Source organism: Anomaloglossus baeobatrachus, chromosome 10 (genome assembly GCF_048569485.1).
Source record: "Anomaloglossus baeobatrachus isolate aAnoBae1 chromosome 10, aAnoBae1.hap1, whole genome shotgun sequence".
NCBI classification, from domain to species: domain Eukaryota; kingdom Metazoa; phylum Chordata; class Amphibia; order Anura; family Aromobatidae; genus Anomaloglossus; species Anomaloglossus baeobatrachus.
In genome coordinates, this window is record NC_134362.1 from 62,221,417 (window position 1) to 62,242,912 (window position 21,496).

Below are 21,496 nucleotides of genomic sequence, written 5' to 3' on the forward strand. Positions count from 1 at the left end.
GTGTATCATCAGTGTGTCACCTCTGTATCATCAGTGTGTCATCTCTGTATTATCAGTGTGTCATCTCTGTATTATCAGTGTGCCACCTGTGTATCATCAGTGTGTCATCTCTGTATTATCAGTGTGTCATCTCTGTATTATCAGTGTGCCACCTGTGTATCATCAGTGTGTCATCTCTGTATTATCAGTGTGTCATCTCTGTATTATCAGTGTGTCATCTCTGTATTATCAGTGTGTCATCTCTGTATTATCAGTGTGTCATCTCTGTATTATCAGTGTGTCATCTCTGTATTATCAGTGTGTCATCTCTGTATTATCAGTGTGTCATCTCTGTATTATCAGTGTGTCATCTCTGTATTATCAGTGTGTCATCTCTGTATTATCAGTGTGTCATCTCTGTATCATCAGTGTGTCATCTCTGTATTATCAGTGTGTCATCTCTGTATTATCAGTGTGTCATCTCTGTATTATCAGTGTGTCATCTCTGTATTATCAGTGTGTCATCTCTGTATTATCAGTGTGTCACCTCTGTATCATCAGTGTGTCATCTCTGTATCATCAGTGTGTCATCTCTGTATCATCAGTGTGTCATCTCTGTATTATCAGTGTGTCATCTCTGTATTATCAGTGTGTCATCTCTGTATTATCAGTGTGTCATCTCTGTATTATCAGTGTGTCATCTCTGTATTATCAGTGTGTCATCTCTGTATTATCAGTGTGTCATCTCTGTATTATCAGTGTGTCATCTTTGTATTATCAGTGTGTCATCTCTGTATTATCAGTGTGTCATCTCTGTATTATCAGTGTGTCACCTCTGTATCATCAGTGTGTCATCTCTGTATCATCAGTGTGTCATCTCTGTATTATCAGTGTGTCATCTCTGTATCATCAGTGTGTCATCTCTGTATCATCAGTGTGTCATCTCTGTATTATCAGTGTGTCACCTCTGTATCATCAGTGTGTCATCTCTGTATCATCAGTGTGTCATCTCTGTATTATCAGTGTGTCATCTCTGTATTATCAGTGTGTCATCTCTGTATTATCAGTGTGTCATCTCTGTATTATCAGTGTGTCATCTCTGTATTATCAGTGTGTCATCTCTGTATTATCAGTGTGTCATCTCTGTATTATCAGTGTGTCATCTCTGTATTATCAGTGTGTCATCTCTGTATTATCAGTGTGTCATCTTTGTATTATCAGTGTGTCATCTCTGTATTATCAGTGTGTCATCTCTGTATCATCAGTGTGTCACCTCTGTATCATCAGTGTGTCATCTCTGTATCATCAGTGTGTCATCTCTGTATTATCAGTGTGTCATCTCTGTATTATCAGTGTGTCATCTCTGTATTATCAGTGTGCCACCTGTGTATCATCAGTGTGTCATCTCTGTATTATCAGTGTGTCATCTCTGTATTATCAGTGTGTCATCTCTGTATTATCAGTGTGCCACCTGTGTATCATCAGTGTGCCACCTGTGTATCATCAGTGTGTCATCTCTGTATTATCAGTGTGTCATCTCTGTATTATCAGTGTGTCATCTCTGTATTATCAGTGTGTCATCTCTGTATTATCAGTGTGTCATCTCTGTATTATCAGTGTGTCATCTCTGTATTATCAGTGTGTCATCTCTGTATTATCAGTGTGTCATCTCTGTATTATCAGTGTGTCATCTCTGTATTATCAGTGTGTCATCTCTGTATTATCAGTGTGTCATCTCTGTATTATCAGTGTGTCATCTTTGTATTATCAGTGTGTCATCTCTGTATTATCAGTGTGTCATCTCTGTATCATCAGTGTGTCATCTCTGTATCATCAGTGTGTCATCTCTGTATCATCAGTGTGTCATCTCTGTATTATCAGTGTGTCATCTCTGTATTATCAGTGTGTCATCTCTGTATTATCAGTGTGTCATCTCTGTATTATCAGTGTGTCATCTCTGTATTATCAGTGTGTCATCTCTGTATTATCAGTGTGCCATCTCTGTATCATCAGTGTGCCATCTCTGTATTATCAGTGTGTCATCTTTGTATTATCAGTGTGTCATCTCTGTATTATCAGTGTGTCACCTCTGTATCATCAGTGTGTCATCTCTGTATTATCAGTGTGTCACCTCTGTATCATCAGTGTGTCATCTCTGTATCATCAGTGTGTCATCTCTGTATTATCAGTGTGTCATCTCTGTATTATCAGTGTGTCATCTCTGTATTATCAGTGTGTCATCTCTGTATTATCAGTGTGTCATCTCTGTATTATCAGTGTGTCATCTCTGTATTATCAGTGTGTCATCTTTGTATTATCAGTGTGTCATCTCTGTATTATCAGTGTGTCATCTCTGTATCATCAGTGTGTCATCTCTGTATTATCAGTGTGTCATCTCTGTATCATCAGTGTGTCACCTCTGTATCATCAGTGTGTCATCTCTGTATTATCAGTGTGTCATCTCTGTATCATCAGTGTGTCATCTCTGTATTATCAGTGTGTCATCTCTGTATTATCAGTGTGTCATCTCTGTATTATCAGTGTGTCATCTCTGTATTATCAGTGTGCCACCTGTGTATCATCAGTGTGTCATCTCTGTATTATCAGTGTGTCATCTCTGTATCATCAGTGTGTCATCTCTGTATTATCAGTGTGTCATCTCTGTATTATCAGTGTGTCATCTCTGTATCATCAGTGTGTCACCTCTGTATCATCAGTGTGTCATCTCTGTATCATCAGTGTGTCATCTCTGTATTATCAGTGTGTCATCTCTGTATCATCAGTGTGTCATCTCTGTATTATCAGTGTGTCATCTCTGTATTATCAGTGTGTCATCTCTGTATTATCAGTGTGTCATCTCTGTATTATCAGTGTGCCACCTGTGTATCATCAGTGTGTCATCTCTGTATTATCAGTGTGTCATCTCTGTATTATCAGTGTGCCACCTGTGTATCATCAGTGTGTCATCTCTGTATTATCAGTGTGTCATCTCTGTATTATCAGTGTGTCACCTCTGTATAATCAGTGTGTCACCTCTGTATAATCAGTGTGTCATCTCTGTATTATCAGTGTGTCATCTCTGTATTATCAGTGTGTCATCTCTGTATTATCAGTGTGTCATCTCTGTATTATCAGTGTGTCATCTCTGTATTATCAGTGTGTCATCTCTGTATTATCAGTGTGCCACCTGTGTATCATCAGTGTGTCATCTCTGTATCATCAGTGTGTCACCTCTGTATAATCAGTGTGTCATCTCTGTATTATCAGTGTGTCATCTCTGTATTATCAGTGTGCCACCTGTGTATCATCAGTGTGTCATCTCTGTATTATCAGTGTGTCATCTCTGTATTATCAGTGTGTCATCTCTGTATCATCAGTGTGCCACCTGTGTATCATCAGTGTGTCACCTCTGTATCATCAGTGTGTCACCTCTGTATCATCAGTGTGTCATCTCTGTATTATCAGTGTGTCATCTCTGTATTATCAGTGTGTCATCTCTGTATTATCAGTGTGTCATCTCTGTATTATCAGTGTGTCATCTCTGTATTATCAGTGTGTCATCTCTGTATTATCAGTGTGTCATCTCTGTATTATCAGTGTGTCATCTCTGTATTATCAGTGTGTCATCTCTGTATTATCAGTGTGTCATCTCTGTATTATCAGTGTGTCATCTCTGTATTATCAGTGTGCCACCTGTGTATCATCAGTGTGTCATCTCTGTATCATCAGTGTGTCACCTCTGTATAATCAGTGTGTCATCTCTGTATTATCAGTGTGTCATCTCTGTATTATCAGTGTGCCACCTGTGTATCATCAGTGTGTCATCTCTGTATTATCAGTGTGTCATCTCTGTATTATCAGTGTGTCATCTCTGTATCATCAGTGTGCCACCTGTGTATCATCAGTGTGTCACCTCTGTATCATCAGTGTGTCACCTCTGTATCATCAGTGTGTCATCTCTGTATTATCAGTGTGTCATCTCTGTATTATCAGTGTGTCATCTCTGTATTATCAGTGTGTCATCTCTGTATTATCAGTGTGTCATCTCTGTATTATCAGTGTGTCATCTCTGTATTATCAGTGTGTCATCTCTGTATTATCAGTGTGTCATCTCTGTATTATCAGTGTGTCATCTCTGTATTATCAGTGTGTCATCTCTGTATTATCAGTGTGTCATCTCTGTATTATCAGTGTGTCATCTCTGTATTATCAGTGTGTCACCTCTGTATCATCAGTGTGTCACCTCTGTATCATCAGTGTGTCATCTCTGTATCATCAGTGTGTCATCTCTGTATTATCAGTGTGTCATCTCTGTATTATCAGTGTGTCATCTCTGTATTATCAGTGTGTCATCTCTGTATTATCAGTGTGTCACCTCTGTATCATCAGTGTGTCATCTCTGTATCATCAGTGTGTCATCTCTGTATTATCAGTGTGTCATCTCTGTATTATCAGTGTGTCATCTCTGTATCATCAGTGTGTCATCTCTGTATTATCAGTGTGTCATCTCTGTATTATCAGTGTGTCATCTCTGTATTATCAGTGTGTCATCTCTGTATTATCAGTGTGCCACCTGTGTATCATCAGTGTGTCATCTCTGTATTATCAGTGTGTCATCTCTGTATTATCAGTGTGTCATCTCTGTATTATCAGTGTGTCATCTCTGTATTATCAGTGTGTCATCTCTGTATTATCAGTGTGCCACCTGTGTATCATCAGTGTGTCATCTCTGTATTATCAGTGTGTCATCTCTGTATTATCAGTGTGTCATCTCTGTATTATCAGTGTGTCATCTCTGTATTATCAGTGTGTCATCTCTGTATTATCAGTGTGTCATCTCTGTATTATCAGTGTGCCACCTGTGTATCATCAGTGTGTCATCTCTGTATTATCAGTGTGTCATCTCTGTATTATCAGTGTGTCATCTCTGTATTATCAGTGTGTCATCTCTGTATTATCAGTGTGTCATCTCTGTATTATCAGTGTGTCATCTCTGTATTATCAGTGTGTCATCTCTGTATTATCAGTGTGTCATCTCTGTATTATCAGTGTGTCATCTCTGTATCATCAGTGTGTCATCTCTGTATTATCAGTGTGTCATCTCTGTATTATCAGTGTGTCATCTCTGTATTATCAGTGTGCCATCTCTGTATTATCAGTGTGTCATCTCTGTATTATCAGTGTGTCATCTCTGTATTATCAGTGTGTCATCTCTGTATCATCAGTGTGTCACCTCTGTATCATCAGTGTGTCATCTCTGTATCATCAGTGTGTCATCTCTGTATTATCAGTGTGTCATCTCTGTATTATCAGTGTGTCATCTCTGTATTATCAGTGTGTCATCTCTGTATTATCAGTGTGTCATCTCTGTATCATCAGTGTGTCATCTCTGTATTATCAGTGTGTCATCTCTGTATTATCAGTGTGTCATCTCTGTATCATCAGTGTGTCATCTCTGTATTATCAGTGTGTCATCTCTGTATTATCAGTGTGTCATCTCTGTATTATCAGTGTGTCATCTCTGTATTATCAGTGTGCCACCTGTGTATCATCAGTGTGTCATCTCTGTATTATCAGTGTGTCATCTCTGTATTATCAGTGTGTCATCTCTGTATTATCAGTGTGTCATCTCTGTATTATCAGTGTGTCATCTCTGTATTATCAGTGTGTCATCTCTGTATCATCAGTGTGTCATCTCTGTATTATCAGTGTGTCATCTCTGTATTATCAGTGTGTCATCTCTGTATTATCAGTGTGCCACCTGTGTATCATCAGTGTGTCATCTCTGTATTATCAGTGTGTCATCTCTGTATTATCAGTGTGTCATCTCTGTATTATCAGTGTGTCATCTCTGTATTATCAGTGTGTCATCTCTGTATTATCAGTGTGTCATCTCTGTATTATCAGTGTGTCATCTCTGTATTATCAGTGTGTCATCTCTGTATTATCAGTGTGTCATCTCTGTATCATCAGTGTGTCATCTCTGTATTATCAGTGTGTCATCTCTGTATTATCAGTGTGTCATCTCTGTATTATCAGTGTGCCATCTCTGTATTATCAGTGTGTCATCTCTGTATTATCAGTGTGTCATCTCTGTATTATCAGTGTGTCATCTCTGTATCATCAGTGTGTCACCTCTGTATCATCAGTGTGTCATCTCTGTATCATCAGTGTGTCATCTCTGTATTATCAGTGTGTCATCTCTGTATTATCAGTGTGTCATCTCTGTATTATCAGTGTGTCATCTCTGTATTATCAGTGTGTCATCTCTGTATCATCAGTGTGTCATCTCTGTATTATCAGTGTGTCATCTCTGTATTATCAGTGTGTCATCTCTGTATCATCAGTGTGTCATCTCTGTATTATCAGTGTGTCATCTCTGTATTATCAGTGTGTCATCTCTGTATTATCAGTGTGTCATCTCTGTATTATCAGTGTGCCACCTGTGTATCATCAGTGTGTCATCTCTGTATTATCAGTGTGTCATCTCTGTATTATCAGTGTGTCATCTCTGTATTATCAGTGTGTCATCTCTGTATTATCAGTGTGTCATCTCTGTATTATCAGTGTGCCACCTGTGTATCATCAGTGTGTCATCTCTGTATTATCAGTGTGTCATCTCTGTATTATCAGTGTGTCATCTCTGTATTATCAGTGTGTCATCTCTGTATTATCAGTGTGTCATCTCTGTATTATCAGTGTGCCACCTGTGTATCATCAGTGTGTCATCTCTGTATTATCAGTGTGCCATCTCTGTATTATCAGTGTGTCATCTCTGTATTATCAGTGTGTCATCTCTGTATTATCAGTGTGTCATCTCTGTATTATCAGTGTGTCATCTCTGTATCATCAGTGTGTCACCTCTGTATCATCAGTGTGTCATCTCTGTATCATCAGTGTGTCATCTCTGTATTATCAGTGTGTCATCTCTGTATTATCAGTGTGTCATCTCTGTATTATCAGTGTGTCATCTCTGTATTATCAGTGTGTCACCTCTGTATCATCAGTGTGTCATCTCTGTATTATCAGTGTGCCACCTGTGTATCATCAGTGTGTCATCTCTGTATTATCAGTGTGTCATCTCTGTATTATCAGTGTGTCATCTCTGTATTATCAGTGTGTCATCTCTGTATTATCAGTGTGTCATCTCTGTATTATCAGTGTGCCACCTGTGTATCATCAGTGTGTCATCTCTGTATTATCAGTGTGTCATCTCTGTATTATCAGTGTGTCATCTCTGTATTATCAGTGTGTCATCTCTGTATTATCAGTGTGTCATCTCTGTATTATCAGTGTGTCATCTCTGTATTATCAGTGTGTCATCTCTGTATCATCAGTGTGTCATCTCTGTATTATCAGTGTGTCATCTCTGTATTATCAGTGTGTCATCTCTGTATTATCAGTGTGCCATCTCTGTATTATCAGTGTGTCATCTCTGTATTATCAGTGTGTCATCTCTGTATTATCAGTGTGTCATCTCTGTATCATCAGTGTGTCATCTCTGTATTATCAGTGTGCCATCTCTGTATTATCAGTGTGTCATCTCTGTATTATCAGTGTGTCACCTCTGTATCATCAGTGTGTCATCTCTGTATCATCAGTGTGTCATCTCTGTATTATCAGTGTGTCATCTCTGTATTATCAGTGTGTCATCTCTGTATTATCAGTGTGTCACCTCTGTATCATCAGTGTGTCATCTCTGTATCATCAGTGTGTCATCTCTGTATTATCAGTGTGTCATCTCTGTATTATCAGTGTGTCATCTCTGTATCATCAGTGTGTCATCTCTGTATTATCAGTGTGTCATCTCTGTATTATCAGTGTGTCATCTCTGTATTATCAGTGTGTCATCTCTGTATTATCAGTGTGTCATCTCTGTATTATCAGTGTGTCATCTCTGTATTATCAGTGTGTCATCTCTGTATCATCAGTGTGTCACCTCTGTATCATCAGTGTGTCATCTCTGTATTATCAGTGTGTCATCTCTGTATTATCAGTGTGTCATCTCTGTATCATCAGTGTGTCACCTCTGTATCATCAGTGTGTCATCTCTGTATTATCAGTGTGTCATCTCTGTATTATCAGTGTGCCACCTGTGTATCATCAGTGTGTCACCTCTGTATCATCAGTGTGTCATCTCTGTATTATCAGTGTGTCATCTCTGTATCATCAGTGTGTCATCTCTGTATTATCAGTGTGCCACCTGTGTATCATCAGTGTGTCATCTCTGTATTATCAGTGTGTCATCTCTGTATTATCAGTGTGTCATCTCTGTATTATCAGTGTGTCATCTCTGTATTATCAGTGTGTCATCTCTGTATTATCAGTGTGTCATCTCTGTATTATCAGTGTGTCATCTCTGTATTATCAGTGTGTCACCTCTGTATCATCAGTGTGTCACCTCTGTATCATCAGTGTGTCATCTCTGTATTATCAGTGTGTCATCTCTGTATTATCAGTGTGTCATCTCTGTATCATCAGTGTGTCATCTCTGTATTATCAGTGTGTCATCTCTGTATTATCAGTGTGTCATCTCTGTATTATCAGTGTGCCACCTGTGTATCATCAGTGTGTCATCTCTGTATTATCAGTGTGTCATCTCTGTATTTTCAGTGTGCCATCTCTGTATTATCAGTGTGCCACCTGTGTATCATCAGTGTGTCATCTCTGTATTATCAGTGTGTCATCTCTGTATTATCAGTGTGTCATCTCTGTATCATCAGTGTGTCATCTCTGTATCATCAGTGTGCCATCTCTGTATTATCAATGTGCCATCTGTGTATCATCAGTGTGACCATATGTGGTCAGCACCTTAGGTTATAATGTGAAAAAAATGGATGCCACACATACCTGAAACAAATACATGTGAGGGAAACTTACAGTTGTGGTACCCTTAAAGGGATTGTCCAAAACCTAACTGAATTTAATATGATGTGATAGCAAGAGCTCTCACTTCTACAGGATGTCAGTTTTGTCCAAAGGAAGTGAGAATGAAATGGCCCATTAGTGGATGCAGGGCTCACATAACATAATGGTCACACAAGCCCCAGGAGATCTGCCACCGACGTCACTGCAAAGGCGACGGAGGTGAGTATAGGGTGCTTATTCTACATGGAGGAATGTTGAAGTGGAGAAGGAATTGTCCGAGGAATGGACATTCCTTTTAAGGCTACATTCACACATTGCGTTTTTGCAGTGTATTTTTGCTGCAATTTTTTTTAATGTAAATTGAACGCTGCTTTAGAAATCTCATGCACACAATTGCTTTTTTTTCCCCTGACTTATTTGGAAAATTGCTGCATTTTTGAAAATTGCAGCATGTAAATTCTTATAACATTTCTTTAGCATTTTTTTTCCATAGAAAGAAATAAGGATATGAGAAAACTCTGGCAAAAACAGAAGCCCTCAGTTTTTGCTTCTTTTTTGCTGTGTTTTTGTTGAATAAAACTAGTTGTATTAAAGAAGTACTGTAGACAAATGTCCCATAATGTGCACCAAAAAACGTAGCAAAAATGATCTAAAAAAAAAAAGCATAAAAAGCAGTAAAACCTGCATTTTTAAGCAGCTTATTTACTACTAAGAGAGCAGATTTTGCCTGCAGAATAAAGCAACATGTGAACATAGTCTAAAGGGTTAAAGGCATCTTGGCAAACTGATGAGGGAGAAAAGGTGAAAATTTCTACAGCTGATGATGTCTCTTTGTAAACCTTTGATCTGTAGGATGCAAAAGGGACCTCTTTATCTGTTATAGGGATTGCCTCTCTGTTACACTGACTCGTTAAAGGGAATCTGTCACCATTTTTTGTCACCTAATCTGAAAGCAGCATAATGTAGGGGCAGAGACCCTGATTCCAGTGGTGTGTCACTTACTGGGCTGATTAGTGTTTAATCATTTAAAAAAAAGCTGCATGGTGTCCCTCTTATTTTGATACAGAGCCAAGATAAGCGCACGGCTTGGGGCTGCATCCTGTAACCGTAGGCTTTATATGTGCTGGGTAGCATAATATGAGGGACCCTATGCTAATTGTTTTTTTTGTTTTTTTAGACACATAGCCGGTGTCTCTTTCATAGGGATTGATAAGATAAGGAATGAAGTTGTGTTATTAGCGATAATAGTCCCACACTGTGCGTTTTTAATGTAATTAGTGCTTCATTATTTAATATATGAATGAAAAGTTAGGTTTTATTTAATAGTCTTTAGTATGGGGGTTTAGTTGCCTTTGGCAAGTTGTACCGTTTGCCGGCAGCGTGGGCCAGGTGAGATGGCTTCAAGCTCTGTCTCCTTATGGGTCCCTGCGTTGCTGCTGAGGCTCGGACTCTGTGTGGTTGGTGAGGTACTTGTAGTTCCCCTCACCGCCAGGTTTAGCAGATAAGTTACACTAGAGTCTGCTCTAGGGACCTGTACCCCGTACGTGCCTAGTCACCAGGAGCACCTCTTCTGGCTACTCGGTGACCGTTATCCCCCCCGCCAACTGTCGCTACACCGCGCAGGGTCTGACTAGCGGCCGCGTGCGTATCCCCTAGTAACCGCCGCGCTCCACTACCACACTGGCTCACTCCACTCCTTTCCTGACAACCTCTGCACTTTAGCTCTCAGCCCCTCCACTACACCCCTTGACGAGATTTGAAAGCTAGCCCACTCTAGAGACTACCCAAGTGTCCCCTCTAAAGGTGTAGGAGAACTGGTTGCTACGTGTCTGTGTGTACACACCTCATTCTGGCCCTTTTGGATTACCTGGAAGTACTGTCCCAGCATGGGTGCAGTACTCAGTGGCGCCTGACCGGGTCAGGGGCGCCACATTACCGCCGCGTTAGAGACTGGTAAGTATAACTTTTCCCTTTTTTTTTTTTGCAGCTATCCGGATAGTTACCTGGAGTTCCTTGAGAACTTTGGGCCCGGGATCGGCGTCTGGACTTAAAATTAGCCGCTTGGATCCAGACTTTTACAGTCCAAGTTTGCCCATCACTAGCCAGGACCAATCTCATATTGATAACCTATACTATGGATATGTCTTCAATATCATATGAGCGGAAAACATCTTTAAGTTATGTCCTTGACCATAGAACAGTGTTTCAAAAACAATTCTAAGGAAATCCTGAAAGCACAACCTCTTGGGGGCCGTGAGGACTGGAGTTTGGCAACCACTGCATAATAATAATGGCTTGAGATTATGGCAGTTTATGTGGAGTATGATCAGATGGAGGAGTATTTTACACCTTTTTCTCCCCAATGCTGAGGCATGAGCGGTCCTTCTTACACCAATTTCAGTAGTATAGTAGTCAATAAAGAGATGTAATTTCCAGGTGTTACAGGTCGTCAGTGTCACGTTAATTCTGATGTAATTTTTACTCTTTAAAGTCAGTCTCGCAGTTAGAACGAGTCTCAGTAATTGCGCTCCTGTCTCAAAGTGACAAAATATCACTGTCATTTCTCAATCTGTAGGCTTTTCCTTCCATATTAATGCAGGGTGTGATTTTCCTGACATTTTTTTTTTCTTTCTCAAATCCTATTTTTAACTCGCCCATCTCAAGTTCCATAATTTTTAGTACCTTTTCAACAGTCTCGGTGCCGCACGTAACACCATCAGATCATGTTCCTGCCCTGACTGTTGTAAAGGTGCAAAATTATCCATTAAAGATGTTCTCATTCAACTCAATGGCTACGGAAAATGACAATGCATAGTAACTGTTACGGTTGCTGCGAGCAGTGGAGACTAAGTCCAGATTTCTTACTACTGCACATGTGCGAGCGCTGGAGACTAAGTCCTATCTTGGAGCCATTGCACATGTGCGGGTGACATCATCGCTGACACGAGGTCACATGTCTCTGACACCTTCTATGCCGATTGGTCGCTGGTCATGTGCTTGTGATGCCTTGCTCGGTGATAGGCCAGCATGACGTCACTCCTGTTGTTCTGGCAGCGGATTGGCTCTGGTGTCCTCCATCTTGGATGAGGCACAGAGTCTATATAAGACCCTGACACACGCCGCATGGTGCTCAGTCCTCTTGGTTCATGCATAAGAGTAGACGCTCTGTGCGCGTTCCTCTAGGCATTCCTCTGTCTATGCTAGGTGAGCGCTACCGGCAGGGTAGCGTTCTTATACCTTACAGCTTCGGCTGCTGTCCGTATCCTTACCTCTTAGGGGAGCGGACATAGGCAGGTGCCTTAGGCACATGGTCTGGCTGGGTCTTGTGGTTCGACTCGTAGGTGGACGTTGCCGCTAGGGTAACGTTCCTTATACTGCGTCTGGCAGTTGTTCGTGTCCTCGCACACTAGGGGAGCGAACAGAGGAAGGAGCTTTGTGCGGCTTACGCTGCTGTTCGTCTCTTTTGCACCACTAGAAGAGCGGACCTAGGCAGGTGCCATATCTAGTGGTTCGTGTCCTCGCACACTAGTGGAGCGAACGCAGGTAGGAGCTTTGTGTGGCTTACGCTGCTGTTCGTCTCTTTTGCACCACTAGAAGAGCGGACCTAGGTAGGTGCCATTTCGCCCACATTGCCTTTGTCTCTGTGATTATTAACAGAGATCATTCCACACACCCTCCAAGTAAGGGAGGAATTGCTTTACTTACTTATTATATCCTTCTGTGAGTTAACAGAGGTATTGCACTCTGCCATAGTCTGCAGCAGAGTCTTTGCACGGTGGACCCTGACTGTCTGATACTCCTTTAGGTTATCAGACAGCCCCCCGTAACAGTAACGAACCTACGAGTTGTATACAGAGGGGGCTAACGAATGATGGAGGAAGCTGATTATTGTAGCTCCAAAGGATAATAGTACAAATATTAATGTGACTTTGATGCAGAAACATTACTTTTGATTTTTTATTTTTTTTAAAGACTTTGACACCTACAGGAACATTTTTACATTTACCTGTGTATTTTTGGCTAAACTAAAGCGGGCTTTACATGCAGCGACATCGCTAGCGATGTCGCGAGCGATAGCACCCGCTCACATTAGTGGCGCGTCACGGGGTGATTGCTGCCGTAGCGAACAATATTGCTATGGCAGTGTCACACGCAATTACCTGTTCACCGACATCGCTGTGGCCGCCGAACAATCTCTCCTTTAAGGGGGAGGTTCGTGCGGCGTCACTAAGCGGCCGCCCAATAGAAGCAGAGGCGCAGAGATGAGCGGCCGGAACATCCCGCCCACCTCCTTCCTTCCTCATTGCCAGTGGCCGCAGGTACGATATTGTTCCTCGTTTCTGCAGTGTCACACATAGCGATGTGTGCTGCCGCAGGAGCGACAACCTGCATTCAAAACAAGGAACGATTTTTTAAAAATGAACGACGTGTACGCGACAAACGATTTCACACCTTTTTGCAATCGTTACTGATCGCAAAAAGGTGTCACACACAACGACATCGCTAACAAGGCCGGATGTGCGTCACCAACACTGTGACCCCAACGATATCTCGTTAGCGATATCGTTGTGTGTAAATGGGCCTTAATTTTTGTAGCTGGGTTGCATTAAAATTTTGCCACAGCGGCTTACCTCCTCTAGTTTCTCTGTGGCATTGCCGACTGAGGGTCCGTCAGTAAGGTTGTTCTGGCAGAATTCATAGTTGCATAGTTAAATAGGTTGAAAAAAGACCTAGGTCCATCTAGTTCAAACTTATTCCACCAATTTGTAAGTCTATTATTTTCTTTTTCTGAGCTGGTCGAATTAAGACGACATCAACTTTCATGTAATCTGTGGTTATAAAGCTGCTAATAAGAGTTCACCAAAACACTGTCACACGGAGATTTTTACAAACTTTGCCAACTGTCATGGCAGCGTGAGTATCTGTTCATACTACAGATTCTGATTCTCTGCCCGATAACTTCTCTGGTGTCTGTGATCAAGACAGGCAGACTCAGGTATTGACCTGCCGAGTGGTAGTTCATAGGCAAACTATCAAGAGTTAATCTCTGTTAGTCTGCTTGTTAGTCACCTTTGAGCACATGTGGTGTGGAGCCAATCACATCTGTTGTCCTCCTATATATGCTGGCTAGATCCTTACTTCTATGCCAGCTATTCTTGCTTAGTCTGGATAACAACACCTCACCAGACCAGCTATGTGGTGAATGTAGTACTTGTTGCTGAGTGTGGTTGATGAATTAAACCTTGTTGCCTTTTGTTGCTACTTTGCTGCTCTTGCTTTTCTCCTGAGTCTCTAATCGTCTATTCGTGTGTGTGTGTGTGTGTGTGTGTGTCTGTCTGATTTTTGTTTTCCCCTTCTCTGTCTTTATCTGTGTTTCCACCTCAGTCCTGCCCGTTACTTCCCTGGTGGAGGGGATAATCAGATTAGTTCTGGTGAGGAGCATAGACAGGCATGGGACTCTGGCATCTCCACCATTAGGGGGTTACCCTGTGATTAGGGATAGAGCAGGGTCTCCTAACATGTGGGACAGCATAGGAGCCCCTGTCCCTTGTTACCCTACAGTCACATTGTGAACAAGATGGAGAAAAGTATTCACACTCCTCACTGATGGATTCTCAGTCACCCCATTTACCAGCTATCAATGGGCAGGAAAACAAAGAGCTTGTAAAAAAAAAAACGGAAAGTGCAAAACTTTTTAACAAAACCTAATTTCAATAATTAGTTTTAGCACAAAATAATTGAATTTGAGTTATAATATAAAAAGTCCTTGAAGGGTCCATATTTGTCATTGTTTACCTTTGGTGTATTTCTTAATATAGATTGATCAAATCATAGATTGCTTCCAGTGAAATATTTCATAATTTTTTTGTTACCCCATTTTCGGAAAACTACAGAAGTCCCATGAATAACAAGTACAGTGGGACAGATTTATCAAACTAAATGCACCAGAATTCCTGTGTAATTTGCACTGTGTCATGAACAGCCGGGGGAGTCACTCAGATATCCCGCAGCTGTTCGCTGATTTGTCACAAACACGACTACTCTCTAGTGCCCCTCTTCCCTGCAGGCCACTTTTGGTACTGCAGGACAATGAACAGAATGAGGCTGCTGAGCTAATAATGCCAAATATTGGAGGTCTCACAGCAGGGGTAAATGTATATATCATCGATTCCCGCTAATGGAATATATATATACCTCGGTACCCTTAATGATAGCACTCCAATAATTCTATGCAATAATAATTATGCTGCCACCACCTAGACTTTCTACAGGTAGCTGGGGACCCGTTTTAGATAGCAGAAGGACCTTCGGGTTTTTGGATTCGTATATAAAGCATGAGGAAAGAAACTATTAAATTTTATATACAGTTAGGTCCAGAAATATTTGGACAGTGACACAAGTTTTGTTATTTTAGCTGTTTACAAAAACATGTTCAGAAATACAATTATATATATAATATGGGCTGAAAGTGCACACTCCCAGCTGCAATATGAAAGTTTTCACATCCAAATCGGAGAAAGGGTTTAGGAATCATAGCTCTGTAATGCATAGCCTCCTCTTTTTCAAGGGACCAAAAGTAATTGGACAAGGGACTCTAAGGGCTGCAATTAACTCTGAAGGCGTCTCCCTCGTTAACCTGTAATCAATGAAGTAGTTAAAAGGTCTGGGGTTGATTACAGGTGTGTGGTTTTGCATTTGGAAGCTGTTGCTGTGACCAGACAACATGTGGTCTAAGGAACTCTCAATTGAGGTGAAGCAGAACATCCTGAGGCTGATAAAAAAGAAAAAATCCATCAGAGAGATAGCAGACATGCTTGGAGTAGCAAAATCAACAGTCGGGTACATTCTGAGAAAAAAGGAATTGACTGGTGAGCTTGGGAACTCAAAAAGGCCTGGGCGTCCACGGATGACAACAGTGGTGGATGATCGCCGCATACTTTCTTTGGTGAAGAAAAACCCGTTCACAACATCAACTGAAGTCCAGAACACTCTCAGTGAAGTAGGTGTATCTGTCTCTAAGTCAACAGTAAAGAGAAGACTCCATGAACGTAAATACAAAGGGTTTACATCTAGATGCAAACCATTCATCAATTCCAAAAATGGACAGGCCAGAGTTAAATTTGCTGAAAAACACCTCATGAAGCCAGCTCAGTTCTGGAAAACTATTCTATGGACAGATGAGACAAAGATCAACCTGTACCAGAATGATGGGAAGAAAAAAGTTTGGAGAAGAAAGGGAACGGCACATGATCCAAGGCACACCACATCCTCTGTAAACATGGTGGAGGCAACGTGATGGCATGGGCATGCATGGCTTTCAATGGCACTGGGTTACTTGTGTTTATTGATGACATAACAGCAGACAAGAGTAGCCGGATGAATTCTGAAGTGTACCGGGATATACTTTCAGCCCAGATTCAGCCAAATGCCGCAAAGTTGATCGGACGGCGCTTCATAGTACAGATGGACAATGACCCCAAGCATACAGCCAAAGCTACCCAGGAGTTCATGAGTGCAAAAAAGTGGAACATTCTGCAATGGCCAAGTCAATCACCAGATCTTAACCCAATTTAGCATGCATTTCACTTGCTCAAATCCAGACTTAAGACGGAAAGACCCACAAACAAGCAAGACCTCAAGGCTGCGGCTGTAAAGGCCTGGCAAAGCATTAAGAAGGAGGAGACCCAGCGTTTGGTGATGTCCATGGGTTCCAGACTTAAGGCAGTGATTGCCTCCAAAGGATTCGCAACAAAATATTGAAAATAAAAATATTTTGTTTGGGTTTGGTTTATTTGTCCAATTACTTTTGACCTCCTAAAATGTGGAGTGTTTGTAAAGAAATGTGACAATTCCTACAATTTCTATCAGATATTTTTGTTCAAACCTTCAAATTAAACGTTACAATCTGCACTTGAATTCTGTTGTAGAGGTTTCATTTCAAATCCAATGTGGTGGCATGCAGAGCCCAACTCGCGAAAATTGTGTCACTGTCCAAATATTTCTGGACCTAACTGTATTTTATCTGAGAATAGACAGTGTTTAAAAAATATACAAGAATTTACAAAAGGGAACAACTCAAATACGGTATAGACAGTTACATAAAAATAAAAGGTATAAACGTGAAACTTACTAAACTTGTGCCATAGAAGTGACGTCTGAATTTGGGGAGTGGAGGTACTCCAAGAGAAGAAGATGGTAGAATTCGGCCAGCATCACCCTTACTGATGCCCTCCAGTACTGACTGACCCCCCCAGAAAGGAGTTAGTCTCTTTTATGCCTTTAGGTAACTCCCCTCTCTGTGACTTCATTTTACAGTCTCTTGTGGGCTGTGCCGAGATTATCACAAAGTTCCTTAATTCTAGCTTTTCACATATCTTTGCCCCTATGCCACTCAGGTGAAAGATATTAGCGTCAAATGTTATATCTTGATTTTACATTTACATAGATACCAAACACAATGCATCTAGCCTGTTTTGTCTGGCCAATACTCATTTGTCACGCTACCAGCGACTCCCAGTCAAATTAAACGGTGCGCTGGGTTCAGCGCGCTACAGGGATTCTGGAAATATGATTTTCATTTTTCTAGCATTAACTTAGCGCTTAAAAACTGTTTTACCAGTTTTTCCCTCCAACAGAATAAAGGATTGTCTTTCTCTGCATCTTTTGGCTGTAGTTCTACCTTCACCGAAATCCATAAATACCTAGACTTTCAGGGCGATCAGATAATCGTCATGACGATCTGTGGCTGATGGCAGGGAGGGGGGTGAGGACCCTTCAAGAGTTTTACATGACACTCTGTTTAAGTATTACATGGTTTGGACAAATATATGTTTGTGTCTTCGTCTGTGCTAGTCATAAAGTAATATTGCCTCTAGGAGCAGTTAAAGAAGTTCTGCAGCGCCACTAATGTTCCCATCTGGAAGTGAAAGGTGCTGCTGCTTTCTGGCCAGAATTGTAGCAGTTATTGTAGAATAAATAAACAAGCTGTTTTATAGATCATGTCTCAATGTATCTTCTATTTCCTTCTCTTAGGTACAAGAAAACATCCTCTCCACTGGACAGAGTGCAAGAGCATTAGTCACTAATTCTATGTAAGTATTAACAAGTTTTAAGTAAAATAGCAAATATAACGGTGAACATTTTATAGAAGTAAAGCTAAAAAACATGTTATTTTTGCATAATAAATTGTTATAATATTTTCCAATATACTTTCTGTATTCCTCCTTGCTTGCAAATAATTAATATAAATCATTAAGATATGTGCAGGGTTTTGTTTTCTTTTTTTTTAATTTTGAGGCGGTCCAAAACTTTGAGCTTTTTATATCAAAACCTCTTCAGGAAACTCTCCTGTGTTGAGCTGTTTTTGTTAGTGCCTACATTTTTCCTGAAGCTTTTGGTTAAAGTTTTCCCTGAAGTGTTTTTTTTTAATAAATGTGATGTTAACATTTCTTTCACGTTTTAAGCATTTTTTGTGGGCAATTTTCTCATTTTTAATCCATCAAGCAACACAAAAATCTCTAGCATTTTAAGAGACAACACTCCTGAAAAATGCTTAGAAACTGCTAAAGAAAAAAAAAATATATACATACATATATATATTGTGAGGTAGCACGGTCGGCTGCGCAGCAGAAGACACGGGATCCAGGCATCAAGGTTCACAGCACACGGTTTTAATGTCCAAAACAAAAGTCCATAACACAATACAGGTGCCTCTCCAGCAGAAAACTCAGGGAGTTCTGTTCACTTCCCCACACCCGGCACACCTGCCCTTGTTCCTGATTCTATTTAACCCTTCCTTCAGTCTGTAGGGAAACAGCATTAACCCTATAGTGGGTTCACTTTCTATCATGGAGTGAGCACAACCTGGGTGAGACATACCGGCCGTCATAGATAACCCCGGTCACAGTCTCACATACCCCCCCCCTCAGTTCAAGCGCGCGGGGTTGAACTCCAGCCAGCAAACACGGCCCGCGGGACAAGGCATCGGCGTTGCCCTGCAACCTACCGGCCCGGTGTTCAACCGTAAACCGGAAGTTCTGCAGAGAAAGGAACCACCGGGTAACCCGGGCATTCCGTTCCTTGGCGGACCTCATCCAGACCAGTGGAGAGTGATCCGTCACCAAGCGAAACTGCCGTCCCAGCAGGTAATAGCGTAGGGACTCCAAGGCCCACTTGATCGCCAGGCACTCCTTCTCCACTACGCTATAATTCCGCTCGGGAGGGGTGAGCTTCCTACTCAAGAAGGTGACGGGGTGTTCCTCCCCCTGAACCACCTGAGACAGTACTGCCCCCAGGCCGACCTCCGAGGCGTCAGTCTGTACAATGAACTCCTTCCGGAAATCAGGGTGTACCAGAACGGGCTGTCCGCACAGGGCCTCCTTCAGGGCCCGGAAGGAGTCCTCGGCCTGCGGAGTCCAGCGCACCATGACGGACTTCTTGCCTTTGAGAAGGTCCGTCAAGGGGGCTGATAGTCCCGCAAAATCCTTTACAAACCTCCTGTAGTACCCCACGATACCCAGGAAGGCCCTAACCTGCTTCGTGGTCAGGGGTCTAGGCCACTTCTGGATCGCCTCAACCTTGTTAATTTGGGGCTTAATCACTCCTTGGCCTATCACGTAGCCCAAGTAGCGGGCTTCCGTGAGTCCCAATGCACATTTCTTGGGATTGGCTGTCAGTCCGGCTGTTCGAAGCGCGTCCACCACCGCTTGTACCTGTTCCAAGTGGGTCTGCCACTCGGAGCTGTAAATAATGATGTCATCAAGGTACGCTGATGCATACGCCTGGTGGGGTTCCAGCACTAAGTCCATCAACCTCTGGAACGTGGCTGGAGCGCCATGTAACCCAAAAGGCAAGACAACATAGTGGAAGAGACCCTCCGGCGTAACAAAAGCGGTTTTCTCCTTGGCGGACTCCGTCAGTGGCACCTGCCAGTACCCCTTGGTCAGGTCGAGCGTGGTAAAATACCGCGCCTGTCCCAGCCTATCAATCAGCTCATCCACTCTGGGCATGGGGTAGAGATCGAACTTGGATATTTCGTTCAATCTCCTAAAGTCATTGCAGAACCTTAAGGAGCCATCGGGTTTTGGTATTAGGACGATCGGACTAGCCCATTCACTCCGGGATTTTTCGATGACCCCCAGGCGTAACATTGTCTTTACTTCCTCCGATATGGCTTGTCGTCGAGCCTCCGGTACCCGGTATGACTTCAGGCGTACCTTCAGGTGGGGCTCGGTGACAATATCATGTCGTATCAGACTGGTCCTACCGGGCAGCTCGGAGAAGACATCGGGGTTCTGCTGAACCAACCGTCTGGCCTCTCGCCTCTGAGTCTTGGTGAGGGCTTCTCCAATCCTTACTTCCGGTTCGTCCTCTCCGGAGGTCGCTGGAGCCGGAGGTGAAGGACCCGAAGGGGAGGGAGATGGGGAAAAAACAGCCATCAGGCTTTCCCGTTCCTGCCAGGGTTTTAATAGGTTGACATGGTATATTTGTTCAGGTTTCCGCCTACCGGGCTGCAATACTTTATAGTTAACCACCCCGACTCTTTCCTTTATCTCGTAGGCGCCTTGCCACTGAGCCAGGAATTTACTCTCCGCCGTGGGGATTAATACCAACACCCGATCCCCGGGTTTAAAGGTCCGCACGGTGGCTTGTCTATTGTAGCGGCCGCTTTGCGCGGCCTGAGCCTCCTGTAAATGCTCCTTCACAATTGGCATGACCGCGCTTATGCGGTTCTGCATACCCAAAATGTGTTCAATCACACTTTTATGGGGGGTGGGCTCTTGCTCCCATGTTTCCTTTGCCAGGTCCAACAATCCCCGGGGATGTCGCCCGTATAACAACTCAAAAGGCGAAAACCCCGTGGATGCCTGTGGCACCTCACGGATGGCAAACATCAAATAGGGAAGCATCATATCCCAGTCTTTCCCGTCTTTTGAAATCACCCTTTTTAGCATGGTTTTCAGGGTTTTATTGAAACGCTCCACTAAACCGTCCGTTTGAGGATGGTACACAGACGTACGCAACTGCTTGATCTGGAGTAGCCGGCATAGCTCTTTGGTCACCTTAGACATGAATGGGGTCCCCTGATCCGTAAGGATCTCCTTGGGCAACCCCACCCGGCAGAACACAGCAAACAACTCCCGAGCTATAAGCTTTGCTGCAGTATGTCTGAGAGGTATCGCCTCGGGATACCGGGTGGCATAGTCAACGATCACTAGGATGTGTTGGTGCCCTCGAGCGGACTTTACGAGGGGCCCCACCAGATCCATCCCTATCCGTTCAAAAGGGACTTCTATAATGGGTAACGGTACCAACGGACTGCGAAAATGGGTCAGGGGTGCGGTAAGCTGACACTCCGGGCAGGTTTCGCAGAACCGTTTTACCTCCCCAAAGACTCCGGGCCAATAGAACCTTTGCAATATTCGCTCCTGCGTTTTCTTGACCCCCAGGTGGCCACTCATCAGGTGTTTATGAGCCAAGTCGAGGACCCGCCGACGATGCGGCTGGGGCACCACCAACTGCTCTACCCCCACGCCCCGTATTTCATCTACCCGGTAGAGTAAATCCTGCTTAAGAGCGAAATGGGGGTACCTTACCTGGGCACCGGGCAGCTGTGCCACCCCGTCAATTACTGTCACCTGACTCCGGG

General features: G+C 42.6%; 1 protein-coding gene across 4 annotated transcripts in view; it reads left to right on the forward strand.

Moving 5' to 3' along the window:
- Positions 1-21,496, forward strand: part of TSPAN4 (tetraspanin 4) — a 732,067-nt gene that overhangs the window by 260,917 nt on the left and 449,654 nt on the right. For all 4 annotated transcript variants that reach the window (XM_075326919.1, XM_075326922.1, XM_075326921.1 and 1 more), the window contains one exon: positions 17,881-17,939. The gene's annotated coding sequence lies outside the window, so the exon portion shown is untranslated. The remainder of the gene's footprint in view (positions 1-17,880; positions 17,940-21,496) is intronic.